Genomic DNA, 15,606 nt, shown 5'->3' with positions numbered 1-15,606 from the left:
ATGAGTAAAGTTATCCGATTTTAGTTTGTAGTATACAGTTAAGTCACCCCTGTAAATAAATTGCAACGCTATTTTATGTCCTCGTCGCAAAACATACACATGATATTACTACTCTGATCATGTAACATTTACGTCATATGGACAACTAAATCGGTTTTCAACTTGCTCTGTCGTGTCTGTACTTTTTGATGTCATTTTTTTTTTTTGTGACCTCGAAATCATTGATCACGCCAGCACGAAGGTATTGAAGATCGTTATTGTGGTCAATATCCATTTTGTCTCTGCACTTTCCGTATTTCTAACATATAAATGACACCGCTTCAGCCTAATAATGTAACCGCGTCTTTAGAGAATTAAGGCCATCTGTATCCACTGCCCATGAGTTGTTTACATTTTCATAAAAACAAATCACAACTACACACCTGACTCCCCGCGAAATTTTATATTCAGTTTGCGGGATTCTCGGCTTGGTGAAGTTGGAAACCCGTAATCTCATTTTCTTACTAACTTATAGGCCTATATTTTGTACTTTTACTAATCAACACCCCTTTTTGACGGTACCGTCGGGTTTTTATATGTATTGTACTATAATTATTTGTATTTGTATTATTCCCATGACTAATCACCAGTTTCTAGATCATTTCAGATTTCACAGAAGTTGGAAGACGACAGAGGACAGGACCGGATTCATTTTGTAAGATTTCATCTAGAATGGTAAGCTTTCAGGTTTTTTTTTCAGTTTCGTTCGTCATTTTCTTGGACTCCAACATTATCCCACCACCAGTGTCTAATCACTATTAATTGTTTGAGTTTCAGATGGACCATCCAGGAAGACAACGAAATTTCAAGGGAGTCGACATCATCTCCAGGTAAGAAATTTAATCTTTTTTATCGTGATTTTAAAAAATAATCATGTTTGAATTTTACAAACTGAAATAGTAGATACCGATATGCCACCTTAGATTGCCTTCAGCATTAATCAACATGAGGTATTTATGAAAGTGAACAGATTCAGGGAGTTTAACTGTTGAGGTAAAAAACAAAAAAGTTATTGCTAATCATATAAGGTGGTGAGACTGCATTTCTTTCAAAACATAATTTCTTCGATAATCTATTTGTATACAAATTCAAAATATTAACAAGAATTACGTTTTTCAAAAATTCATTACAGCACGGTATCAAGAGACTGGATTGGATCGTGTATTCTTCAAAGGATTGGATTCGTAACGGAGACTTCATCACGAGGTAAGAATTATATTTCTCTCTCTCTCTCTCTCTCTCTCTCTCTCTCTCTCTCTCTCTCCTCTCTCTCTCTCCCCTCTCTCCTCTCCCTCTCTCCTCTCCTTCTCCCTCTTCTCTCTCTCTCTCTCTCTTCACCTCTTTCTTCTCTACTCTTCTCTCTCTCTCTCTCTTCTACTCTCTCTCTCTCTCTCCTCTCTCTTCTCTCTCTCTCTCTCTCCTCTCTTCTCTCTCTCTCTTGGCTCAGTTCACTGGGGAAAGAGTTGTAGGGTAAGGACATTGTATTTTGATAATTATTATTGCTTAACAATTAATTTGACAATAAATTATAAAGATTTATATAGTACGAGTACGACGACATTTTAACAGATGTAGACTGTAAACTAGTGCTGAACAAAAATTAGATGATAAAAGAAACCACAAGGCACCAACAAGTGATCAAAGATATGAAATTACTCGAAACTTATGGCACATATCAATGTAATATTTTAATTTTCTGGCTGATGATCATATAGTAACTTTGTCTATAATATTTTTGAGGACTTTACTTTTAATATATAGTAATATTATTCGTTTGCGTTGTGTTGTAGATGTCAAACACAGTCGAGATACCTAGTGCCCTAGATATAGAATTCTAAACTAAGTCTTAATTTCTTAACACTACAGATACTAGACGTCTACGCTTACAGTTAAAGCTTTATTCGTTGTAGTAAATTCATTCCGAATCCAAATCAAATAACATGGATGGATCTCAATATCAAGGTCCGTAATATCGAACCAAATTGGTCACCCCAAATTATCTATCTACACGCCCATACACAATTCATTATCCATACGCTTCACAGTGTGTCACATAACTATAACGCTGTCACATAAAGCCTTTTCGTGTGTTTACATAGCGCTCTTTTTAACAGTGTATTGAATAATTTTTTTATAGTAAAAAAATCTTGCACTAGACTAGACATGAAAATCGACATTCATACCAATCTGAACTGAATTCATCTGAATGAGTATATTATAGTCCACATTTATTAGACTATTAACAGATATTATTATTTCGCGGTTTTTCAAAAGTAAATTGAATTTGAAAGCATTGAATTCAATAGCTTTTAACAGCCTCATAAGCCAAATATTTTAAACTTTGTCAACTGTGTAGTGTGATATGAGTGAATATTGGAGGTCAAAATAATTGAGTTATGCCCCTTTGTATTTTAAGAAGTGAGATTCTTTGCAAGTGATTTTTACAATGAAGCACCTCAAAATACAAGGAAAGCTTTCTTGTGCTTATAGAAATAGTAAAATAAAATAACGATAAATATTCAATTGTAAGCTTCAATTTATTAGACGAAGACAGATACTGTCTAATAAATTGAAGCTTACAATTCAATACTTACCATTATTTTTTTCTTCAAGCTTCAATCAGCTCCATTTTAATTATAGAAATAGTGTATCTGCACAATATATCAAACTTTGAAAGAAAATCCCAGCCGACAATTTGACTGTTTTGAGCCTTGAAGTTGGCGAAAATCTACGATTTTGTTGAGCATCACATTATGCAGACCTGCCATACATCCTGATTTTCTGGGATTATTCCGGATTTAAGCCAACATCCCAGAATCCCAGAATTGAGCTGATAATCCCGGATTGTCAATGCAGATGTTTAAAAAAAAAAAAATTGTTTAAAATTTATTAATTAGTTTATTTATTTTTAAAATTTTTTTGACGAATTTTTAAATTTACGAATACACATGCGATTAAAGGGTATTTGATTACGGAAAGAAGTTAAGGTATCGTGATCGACTTTTTACTCTTAACTGTCCTCTTTGGGTACTAACTTTCTTAAAATTTTGGATCCACTGCTCAGACTGCATCAATTCAACTTATTTATAAATAGTAAAAGATAGGTTGAGCAGCGGGGCGTAATAATAATATAACACACACTGGGGATGCACACCATTAGCTCCAAGACCCCCACTCGCTTAGTTCAGGTGCGCTAGTTAATAAACTTCTCGTTTCAATATTCCTCTTCTCTCTCAGGCCTGTAAATCTTCCGTCTATTGTCGGATTTCCGACAGTACGATTTTGCTCTTAAGTGCTAATATGTTTTTAAAAAATAATAATAAAAATAAAATTCGTAACGTCAAAGAACAGAACCAATAAAAAAGGGAATAAAAGAGTTTTATTTCGTTCCTCGAAAAAAATATATTTTATTCCGTTTCAAATGTCGACTTAAAAAAAAAACAAAACAAAAAAACTTTTCATTTGTCTTATCAAAGACCAAACAAAATTTGCCGTTTATCAGTTAGCTATAATATTATCGTGCCAAGTACACGCTCCGCTAGACATGTATGTATTCACTGCCTGGCTACTGTGCCACAGACAGCGAGAGTGGGTCGCGAAGTTCGTGCGAGTCGTCTTCACACACACACACACCTAGTCAGTAAATAACGCACGCACAGAAGTGTGTCGAACCAGACGGAAGGTTTCTCTCTATTTTGCTACTGACACACATGCATATCTCTGGTTCTTATTTCGCAGTCTCTATATTTCTTTGGTTCCGTCCGGATGTGAGACGGAAAAAACATAATGCGAAATAATAATTTTTTTTTCGAAATAATATTCTTCTTCGAAAGCTCTCACACCACCGCACCACCTCCTTCTTCTTCGTCTCGTCATTTTCCCTTCTTCTTCTTCTTCTTCTTTCTCTTTCTTCTTCTTCTTCTTCTTCTTCTTCTTCTTCTTCTTCTTCTTCTTCTTCTTCTTCTTCTTCTTCTTCTTCTTCTTCTTCTTCTTCTTCTTCTTTTTCTTCTTCTTCTATACTATAAGAATTAATCCAAATAAACGAAAGAATCAGCGTAAATATTTAACACAAACAGGAGCGAAGATACGCAGCTTCCTGTGTTAAGCACGAGATACACATCATTCGAAAGGGTAGGAATTGTTCTCTTCCTTTCATTTTACAACTAACTCAGACCTGGGCCCTCAAATAATTGGGATTTTTTTTGGTACCATAAAATAAGGACCTCGTTATAAATAAATAGGGGAAAGTGACTAGTCAATTGACGTGTCATATCTGTGTTGTGTCCATATTTTTGTCCTGTTGTGTCTATTTTCGCGTGTTCAAAAAGTTCCAACAATTTTTCACCAACCATTTACAGGCCTGCTCTCTCTCTCTCTCTCTCTCTCTCTCTCTCTCTCTCTCTCTCTCTCTCTCTCTCTCTCTCTCTCTCTCTCTCTCTCTCTCTCTCTCTCTCTCTCTCTCTCTCTCTCTCTCTCTCTCATTCTTTCTCTATGCCGTTCTTTCTCTATCCCTCTCTGTCTTTCATTCTCTATCTCTTTCATTCATTCTCTCTTTTTTTTTTTCCTGTCTCTTTTTCTCTATCTCTCTCCTTTTTTCTTTCTCTATCTCTCTCTTCCTCTCACTCTTTTTCTTCTTCTCTCTCTCTCTCTCTCTCTCTCTCCTCTCTCTCTCTCTCTCTCTCTCTCTCTCTCTCTCTCCTCATCTCTCTTTCTTTCATTCTTTCTATATCTCTGTTTCTCTCTCTCTTCTCTCTTTCTTTTCTTCTCTTTTTCTCTTCTCTTTCTTTTTCTCTATCTCTTTCCCTCTTTCTTTCTTTCTCCCCCCCCCCTCTCCTCTCTCTCTTTTGCTACATACTTTCTTTGTTTCTCTATCTCTCTTCTTTTCTTTCTTTCTTTTTTTTTTCCCTCTCTCTTTCTTTCTCTATCTCCTGTCCTCCACTCTCTCTTTCTTCCTTTCTTTTCTACCCCCTCCCCCCTTTCTCTCTCTTCTTATTCTGTCTTTCTCTCGCCTCTCTCTCTTTCCTTCTATATCTCTCTCTTCTTCCTCCTCTCTCTCTCTCTCTCTCTCTCTCTCTCTCTCTCTCTCTCTCTCTCCTCTCTCTCTCTCTCTCTCTGCTTCTCTCTTGTTTTTTTTTTGGGGTTTTTTTGGGGGTTTTGCGTTGGCCTCCTAGTCAAGTAAACAAAAACACTGGGAGACAAAATATATTATTCCAGAAAACAATTACAGCTACATGTATTATGTATTGAGATTCACATCATCATTGACCAAAAATGAAACACTAAAGTCAAGAAAAAAAAATACTCTGAGCTATAATGTTCAATACGAATAAAATGCACACTTATCAATGATTTTTGTGTCCAACAGCATTTATGATTATGGTGGCTGTTCATTTCTTTTGTGAGGTTTATTAGACACTGAAGAGAATGATTTATTTAATTTCATCCTCTTTGATGTCTGCCCCAACAGTAAATATTTTCCTTTGATGGAACAGTTTGGCGGCTTTCAGCAGTCGCATCTTGATATAGACAGTGGCGATGGTCTTGATCAATGTTGTTATGTGATCAGCCTCACTGCCCATTTCATTGTCAAAGAAGGGGTATTTCAGTGATGGGAAAAGGCGTGTGTGCCTTGACTGTTGTCATCGTTTGCATGTGCAGTAAGTCCATGTTTGATGGTAGACCGTCCACTGCTGTTGGACTGGGCACGATTGTCCGGAATATCTTTTCACCTGTCTGTATAATTTCTTGGACACATGTCTTGGTATTTTGAGGTCGCCGCTATTTTTTTGCTGCAAAAATTTCCTTTGTGGCGATGCACAGCAACTACCAAAGAGAACGCTGGAACATTGACAATTTTTATTTCTCTAAATCTTAAAATTAATTATGTTAATGGATTGCACGAAGGAGATAAATAAACCATGGATAAGCGAATGCAAAAACTAAAGAAATACAGTAAGCGACAGTGACGAACAAGGGGACATTTTTCCTTATATCCCTGATTGGGTTGAAAAATCCCTGATTTTGCTCCTCAAAATCCCTGTTGGCATAATCCCATGTTGGTAGGTCTGCATTATGCTATGAATTATTGTTTGGAAAATTAGAGTACCAGCCCCATATTTTTGCTGTTTTATGTTGGACCAAATATTATGTATTGAGATTCACATCATCAATGACCAAAAATGAACCACTAAAGTCAAGAAAAAATAAATATACTCTGAGCTATTTTCAAGAGCAGATAATTCCAAAAGTTGAAGGAAATTTCCATTTTCTTTCAACTAATTGTAATCTATGCTAAAAGTTGTACAGGATTACCAAATTTGAGAGATTTAGCTTGATTAATAAAAAAGTTATAGCCTCTCCATTGTTTGGAAACCACAAACAAAGAGTTTTACAAACTGAAATCATAGATTCCAGTGTTCCACCTTGGATTGCCATCAGCATTAACCAACATTGGGTATTTACAGAAGTGACAATTTTTCTCCTGATATTTCATTTTCAAGAGTTTGATTTTTTTTAAAAAATTGGCAAGGTCAAAAAATTATTAGTTACTATTATCATTAGGTGCAAGACTGCATATCTTTCAAAACATAAGTTCTTTGCTCATTTATCTGTTTACAATTTCAAAACACAAACAAGAAATACATCTTTTTTATTTTTAATTCACTAAAGGACGGCATGAAGATACAGGATTGCATCGTGTATTCTTCAAAAGATTGTATTCGTAATGGAGATCCAATCTTGAGGTAGGTATTCCATTTAGTTCTCTCTCTCTTTCTCTCTCTTATTTCTCTCTCTCTCTCTCTCTCTCTCTCCTCTCTCTCTCTCCTCTCTCTCTCTCTCTCTCTCTCTCTCTCTCTCTCTCCCCTTTCTCTCTCTCTCAAACCTTCTGTATCTCTCTGTCTCTTTCTATCTCTTTTTCTGTCTGTCTCTCTGTTGGCTTAGTTAACTGGTGAAGGTGTTGTATGGAAAGGACGTTTTGATAATTCGATAATTATTCTTGCTAAACATCAACTAATTAAATAGATAAGGAATGATAAATGTAAAAGATTTAAATATGAGGACACAAACAGCTGTAAACTGTAAAATATTGGTGATCAATAATTAAATAGTGAAAAAAACAAAAGTCCCGTGATATGAAACTCATTGAATCCATTGTTTGGAAACCACTGACAAGAGTGCTTCAACTTCAAGTTCAAAGAAAATGCATAGACTAAAATATATTTCAATTGCTCAAAGGTATTGAATATCAATCAAAACTCAAAGGTTACAGCAATAATGATTACTAATTTTGAGTTTAATACAAGTTGTGTGAAGGGCTTCTGACTGACAAGTTTCTAAGATAGAGTCGCAGCCAGTATTCGAACTCGGGACCTTTGGGATACAAAACAAAAACTGTACCACTGAGCGACACTGACAAACTGAAACAGTGATAAAATATTTTCTCGTCATTTAGCCTACAACTACAAAGTAAAATTGCTTATAGTTATAGTAGTAGAATTCTTTTTTTACTAATGTTATATAATGAAATAATCAGGAGTTTGGTTTGATGTTGATAAAAGTATAAACTGCACGATTAATAGCCTTGTGCTATGTCTTCATTTAGAAGTTAGCTTTTGAGGTTCAACTGGTGAACAGAACTTGTCACATTGTTTTAGTAGGTAACCAGCTTTAGCTATCAGGATGAATGTAAAGATGATCTGAACGTTAGTCGTGAGACTGCATTTCTTTCAAAACACTACTTTTTCGATCACATCTTAAACAAGAATAACGTTTTTTATTATTTTCTCAAGGATGGACAGGATTGGATTGTGTATTCTTCATATGACTGGAGCCTTCTCCTCGAGGTAGGAATTTCTGTTGGTCTTCTTCTCTCTCTCTCTCTCCTCTCTCTCTCTCTCTCTCTCTCTCTCTCTCTCTCTCTCTCTCTCTCTCCTCTCTCTCTCTCTCTCTCTCTCTCTCTCTCCCTCACTCTCTTCCTCCTCACCCTCTTTCCCCTCTCTCTCTCTCCTCACTCTCTCTCTCCTCACCTCTCTCCCTCTCTCTCTCTCCTCACTCCTCTCTCTCTCCTCCTCTTCCTCTCCTCACTCTCTTCCTCTCACTCCTCCTCCTCTCTCTCTCTCCTCTCTCTCTCTCCTCTCTCTCTCTCTCTCTCTCTCTCCTCTCCTCTCTCTCTCTCCCTCTCTCCCTCTCTCTCTCTCCCTCTCTCTCTCTCTCCCTCTCTCTGTGTGTGTTCCTCTTAGTGGGGACCTGTGCTTGTGTCAGTATGAGACATTTAGGTGATCTCAAACTAAGTTCATTGATAGTGTGCTCTACATCTACATCTGTTCCCTATTTGAACTAATACCCTCTGTCTTCCTTTTTCTTGGGCACTTTGATTGTAATTCTAGAAATTTTTACTATCCCACTTTCTTCCTTTTACTGGCGCTGATATTATCTAAATGTGTGGCAAGCGCAGTAAAACCCTTAAAAACGAACATACTATAACTACTACAAGCACCACCACCATTACACTAACTACACTACTAACTACTACTACTACTACTACTACTACTACTACTACTACTACTACTACTACTACTACTACTACTCTCTACTACTACTACAACTACTACTAATACTACAACTACTAACTAACTACTACTACTACTACTACTACTACTACTACTACTACAACTATACTTACACACTACTACTACTACTACTTCTACCACAACTAATACTACTACCACTACCACCACCGACCACCACCACATCATCATCATCATCATACATCATCTATCATCACTATACTACAATCATCACCACCACTCTTCACTGCTACTGCAAACGCCACCACGACATCATCATAATCAATATCAGCTATCATCACCACACCAACACTACTGCCACTACCACTACAACCACCATGACATCATCACCACAATTACTACTAAAACCACCATTATACATCATTACCACTGCTGCAACAACCATCACCACCACATTATCATTAATAAAACTTTGATTACAACCACCACCACCACCACATCATCATCACTACCGTCGTTACTACAATTACCTCCACCAGATCATCATCCTACAACTTTTACAACAACCACAACCACCACATCATCATTACTAATACCACCAGTACAACCACCACCATATCATCACCACACCACTACCACTGCATATCACCACAACTACAACCACTACTACCACCACATTATCATCACTACCACAACCACAACCACCACATCATCATCACTAAAACCACAACTATTACATCATCAATACCAGTAAGACTACAACCATCACCGCCACATCAACACTTCTACCACTACGACTACAACAACCACCACTGCCACTAATCATCCTCTCTACAACCACCACCACCACCACCACATCATCATCACTACTGCTACAGCCACCACCATCAACACCACTACCACTGCTATTACTACAACCACTGCCTCCACATCATTATCACTACTTCCAATACAACTACAGTCACAAGCACATCATCATCATACCACTACTACTACTACAACTACAGTCAACTCCACCTCATCATCACTACAACTACTACTACATGCACCAACACATCATCTTCACTACAAATACAACCACTGCTACCACATCATCATCTACTACTACTACTAACTAGTACTACTAGTACATATACTACTACATACCTACTACTACTACTATTACTACTACTACTACTACTACTACTACTACTACTACTATACTACTACTACGACGACGACGACAACGACAGGAGGTAAATATTTTCATCGAGGCAGTAATTGCAAATAATAGCGTGCAATATGTGTTTTGATCATCTTTTTTGTGCACCATGAATGATATCAATCAATGTCTTATTGTAGGTGTTAAATAGGCCTCTCACAAAATAGTATGTATATAATACTAAGACTAGGCCTCTCACAAAAGATTATGTATATTATACTAAGAACAGGCCTTTTATAAAATGTTATGTATATACTAAGACTTGGCCTCTCACAAAATAGTATGTATAACCCTAAGACAAGTTCTCTCGCAAAATAGTTTGTATGTACTAAGACTACAAACGACTTATTGAAGCTTGAAAATCTTGAAAGATAGAAAGCACCAGGATTAGACAAGAATCAACAAAAGTTGAACTAGATGTGAAGAACTGATTTTTTTCCTGCATTTTATAATCTGTTACTTTTTGTTACAGATATTTGACGTCATCAAGCTCCAGGAATCGAGATTGGCCATATGTGGGCGGTAGGGGCGGTGGCCAGCAGGGATGGTGAGGTCATGGAGGATGATTGTGGTATTCAGCGGAGTAATGGGATGGGTTATATTGGAGGGCCCCGGGGATTGTAATGGCAGTGATCAAGATGTTGGAGGAGTTGTTGGTGGCGAGGTGATGATGGGGATGTAGATGGTGGAGCAACAATAGTGACATTGTTGGTGAAGGTGGCATTGTTGGGTGACGGGATGATGGAAATCATGATGGGAGGGTTGTGGTGGTGAAGGGATGATGATGGGAAGTGATGATGATGGCAATGGTTGTGAAGGGAGGTAATGGTGGAGGAAGTGATGATGGTGGTATTGGTGGGGTTGTAGTGATTGTGATGTAGAGATTGTGTTCGTCGAGGAAGGTGGTGGTGGGTGGAAGTTGTGGGGAGGATGAGGATGCTGGAGGTAGATTCAGTGATAAAGTGAAGGTGGTGGTGTGGTTCTGGACTTGGTTCGAGTTGATTCCAACTGGTTAGGGCCGGGTGAGTTACATTCGTGTTCTTTGTTGACAAGATGATTGTGGTTGGCATTCGCATGGATTTGAAATACAGATAAGTGTGCTTCTACCGGTGGGGGTGTATTTGTTTGTGTTTCATGTCCATACCCAAGTGCAGTAGGCGGACTGGAGGCCTACAGGAAGCCCGAATGTGTTTGGGCAGAATGTTGATTTACAATTGTCTTGAAGACGGGGATAGGGATGTGATTTGTTTGACTCTTTCTGGATGGGTCACCTTGACCCTGGGTTTGGAACTGTGCCATTTACTGGATCTTTATTGTTGAACCTGCTTCTATCATTTTCGCCAAGCCATGGCTTTCACTTATTACCACTAACCTCACATCATGGTCTCTTCTATCACAACCCCTATGACTCTACCATTACTTCCCATCATCCCTTCCAAAGCTATCCCCTCCCAACACAACCATTGCCATCAGAATCGCCTCCCATCATCATCATCTTCACCACCATAGCCCTGCCGGAGTGAGTTCCATCATCACGTCACCTGCCTTGCCATTTTCACCATCATTGTCACTGCTGCTGCTTCCATCTTCTACATCCCTGCCATCACTTTTATATCAACAATACTTTCTTCATTTTGAGCTCTGCTGGTGCAATCTCTGCCGATCTGACCCTGAAAATTACTCTTAGAACGCCATGATCATTTAAAGTGGCTTTATCGTCCCTGCCACCTTGCAAGGCAAGCAAGTCAAGCAAGTCAAGCAAGTCAAGCCATCAATGGTGACTCTTATCACCATTGCCTCTTTCACCAGCAATGGTGACTCTTATCACCATTGCCTCTTTCACTATCAATGGTGACTCTTATCACCATTGCCTCTTTCACCATCAATGGTGACTCTTATCACCATTGCCTCTTTCACCATCAATGGTGACACTTATCACCATTGCCTCTTTCACCATCAATGGTGACTCTTATACCATTCCTCTTTCACCATCAATGGTGACTCTTATCACCATTCTCTTTCACCATCAATGGTGACTCTTATCACCATTGCCTCTTTCACCATCAATGGTGACTCTTATCACCATTTCTCCTTTCATCGCGTCCTTTCCAATTTTTGTCAAGCCTATATTATACACTCAAGCACTTAAAGAATTTCAATAACCGTTAATAAGATTTAAATGGCCAATCTTTAACTTCAGATATTGTAACTTTCAGTTGTTCTTGTCGTATTTTTTCAAGTTGCAATGTTGTGTCATTTTTCTTTAATCTTAATTTTTTGTTCACAATATTTCATCAACTCACAACATGTCATATGGGAATATCTATTACAATTACCTTGTAGTTGGATAGAAAGATAAATTTCTAAAGAAAAGTCATCAAAATTAAAAGAATTTTTTTTCCTGTCTCAGAATTTTCAATGGCCATTTTAATGTTAATGACTCGCGTACTGTATAAAATAGCTTTCATTTTGTATAAAGTTTTGCTAAATTTACTTTCATTGCATCCACCATTCACTTTACCTTATTTTAATCTCTTATTCATGTATCATTCATTGCCTATAAGTTTTATTGTCTAATATTTTAAAGTCATATCAATGTCTGGTTTTATTGGAATGTAATTTCAAACTCATTTAATACTTTAACATCATTTATGCAAATATAACAGTAACTTTTTAAAAACAGAATAATTCATTTATTTAATATTGATTAGGCTTGAGTATATTTTTTCTGTACATGTAAATGCTTGCTACTTAAAGAAGTGATTTGTTTCTAGAAACCTCTCTGTTTAAACATTACACAGATCGCTTGACATATCATTCTATAGATATACTCTAACACCCTTTTAATTTCGCGATGCCTATACACTTTTGATTTGTTAGCAATGATACAAAAGTAATAATAGTTTTTCTTAAAATAAAGGTAGGAGTGATGCACTTATTACAAAATATTAATAATACGTTAAGTTTTTATAAAACGTGGTTTTAATTTATTTCATATTCATCGTTATTCAAATTATAAATTTCTTAGTCAGCCTTAGTAATTTGATAATTTGATATTTTAGTATTTAGTTAGAACGCACATGTTGAGAAAATATGTTACATTTTTGTTTTAAAAAAACAGTTCAAAAATGCCTTTGTTATCATTATATACAGAAACTGAAATTCAGGTATTTCGTATTTTTTTGTTGGCATTACCTTACATTAATAGAAAATTCACTTTTTTTGAAAATGTTTATTCTATTTCTTTTATAAATTTAGTGTCAATTTAATGTTTTATGTTTGAATATGTTTTACAATTATCTTGTGGTTGGATAGGCTTTGTCATACAAATAGTGAAATCGTCTCATCAACGTTGCGCTTTAATAATAATGCACTACCATTCATTTCTCCTATCATTATACAGTTTGGTATCTTATTCACACAAAATTACATCACAATATCATCATGTTCTTGTACAGGTTTTATTATCTCGTGCTTTATAATCATATCATATATGTTGAGTTTCAATGGAATGTAATTTTGAATTTTGTTTTATACTTTATGGTAATTGTGCAAATATGACATAAGCGATTCACAAAAGGAATAGATACTTCATTTATTTAATATTGAAATATTTTTGTATAATGTTAATACTTAATGCTTAGAGAAGAAATTATTGTTAATATAAAAATTATATTCTTTTATCTGAGAAAGAAATAACAAGCTCAACAATTTTACAAAATCCGTTATTTACATTATCATTGTAAAAATATATTCTCATATATAGATTTGATCTTCTAATCTTTTTTTTTTGATCCATCAATTTTCAAACGATAAATTTCTCAGCCAGCCATTATTACTAAATAAACATCAGAGAGAGAGAAGAAGACAGAGAAGAGAGAGAGAGAGAGAGAGAGAGAGAGAGAGAGAGAGAGAGAGAGAGAGAGAGAGAGAGAGAATGTATATTCACACTTTTCACGCCAAAATAATATTAGCTATATGACAACTTGGGTCTAGAATTTAGCTTGAGTAAGTTAAGAATTAAAAACAAAAAGATCCATTGTTTTCGAATATATGATGTCATGGCCAAGTAGTCATTATATAAATAAGCAAGTATTTAGTTGTATTTATTTGAAATCAACATTTAGTTTACCTTCCTTTTTTCTTCAAATAATGAACATCTCAGTCGCCCAATCATTAATTGGTAAAATAGAGTATTTTAGAAGTAACATATATTGCCAGTTGGACTGTGCGTTTATTTGCTCCTTGCCAAGGAAGAAATATATAATTTCTGTAGTTCTTCTTCTTCTTCTTCTTCTTCTTCTTCTTCTTCTTCTTCTTCTTCTTCTTCTTCTTCTTCTTCTTCTTCTTCTTCTTCTTCTTCTTCTTCCTTCTTCTTTCCTCTTCTTCTTCTCTTTCCCATTCTCTCTTCTCTTTCTTTCCCTCTTCCCTCCTCCCTCATCATCATCTTCTTCTTCTTCTTCTTCTTCTTCTTCTTCTTCTTCTTCTTCTTCTTCTTCTTCTTCTTCTTCTTCTTGTTCTTCTCCTTTTTCTAGAAGTAACATATATTGCCAGTTGGACTGTGCGTTTATTTGCTCCTTGCCAAGGAAGAAATATATCATTTCTGTAAGGAAATGGGCCAAAAGTATTTTTATCTTTTTTACTTGTTTAAATATATAATACAATGTTGAATTAAGCAAAGTCATACATGGAATTTAAACAAAATGAAATTCATTATAATTGGATATGGCATTTTATTTGGCATCTTTTAAAGAAATCACCAACATGTTCTAATGATTTGTAATAACCATTAAATGTTTATTGCTCGCATAAATTATAAGATGCTACCACTATCTAACATAGATTTTTAAATCGTGATATTTAATGACATTGTATATAGTTTTGATGAGTGTTTATAATAATGTATTTATGCATACATATTAATCTCATTTGTATATAGAAAATCCAATGTCTTATGGGACGTAATTAAAGTTTTAAATTGATCAATTTATTTCCATACTGTCTGGTGACCTGCCACTCAAAACTTTCATAATTATCAATTATATCGGCTCAGACCACTCATAGAAAATGTTTAATTTTTGAATCACATTCTTGGCTTGTTAAATTTGATATTGTCACACGATTTAGTGTGATTAATTTAAAGTTAAGATATTTTTATGGCTGAAGTGGTGAGAGTTAAAAGCGTGTTGTAAAAATAATTAATGCAGTTGTGAAATGATAAACACTTCTGCTAAAAGGAATACAGTTTTGTCCTTTCCAACATTTTGAAATTATGATGTATTATAGAAGAAACCATATTTTTTGTGGTTTGATTAATTGGAGATCAAAAACGATAACTATACATTCGACTGTTCCTTCACAGGACTCGACAGGTCAGGACAAAACCAGCAATCTCATTCCAAGACAAAGACAGAAAGCAATTGGAAAACAGAAAAGAGGGGATAGAAATCCAGCAAGTACCTCCCTGCCCGCTGGGAGATGATAATTTTTTCCTTGTAAATCATCTCTCTGTTATGCATTGTATTATGTTTAGTTTACATACTGTATTATATTATATAATTGGTAAACATTTGACGTATTCCTCTTAGTGGGACCTGTGCTTGTGTCTGGTGTACTTTTAGGTGATCTCAAACTAAGTACTTGACAGCTTGCTCTTGAATTAATCGTCATTGACATTCCTTTGTTTACTTTTCTTTTGTGTTTTATTGTATTCAGACTTTTACTATCCATTTTCTTCCTTTTACTGGCGCTGATAGACCTTAAAGTGTGCAAGCCGTAAAACCTTAAAAAACAAAAAACAATTGGAAACTCAATACGTTGTGGAAGTGTGCTTGGAAT

General features: G+C 35.8%; 1 long non-coding RNA gene across 3 annotated transcripts; it reads left to right on the top strand.

Annotated features, from left to right (window-relative positions):
- Window positions 1–524: 524 nt before the first annotated feature.
- Window positions 525–15,411, top strand: LOC144977024 (uncharacterized). Of its 3 annotated transcripts, XR_013646225.1 has the most exons (6): window positions 525–714; window positions 817–869; window positions 1,172–1,245; window positions 6,709–6,782; window positions 7,830–7,883; window positions 10,241–15,411. It is a non-coding gene; the product is annotated as an uncharacterized LOC144977024 (long non-coding RNA). The 3 variants fall into 3 exon arrangements; XR_013646224.1 differs by lacking the exon at window positions 525–714 and having other exon boundaries at window positions 736–869; XR_013646223.1 differs by lacking the exons at window positions 525–714; window positions 817–869; window positions 1,172–1,245 and adding an exon at window positions 1,635–1,719.
- The last annotated feature ends 195 nt before the right edge of the window (window positions 15,412–15,606 follow it).

Source organism: Berghia stephanieae, chromosome 1 (assembly GCF_034508935.2).
Source record: "Berghia stephanieae isolate SIO BIC M18660-M18661 chromosome 1, UCSD_Bste_1.3, whole genome shotgun sequence".
In the NCBI taxonomy this organism is placed as follows: Eukaryota; Metazoa; Mollusca; class Gastropoda; order Nudibranchia; family Aeolidiidae; genus Berghia; species Berghia stephanieae.
The sequence above is the reverse complement of the archived record's forward strand: the minus strand, read 5'-3'. Positions and strand labels throughout refer to the sequence as shown.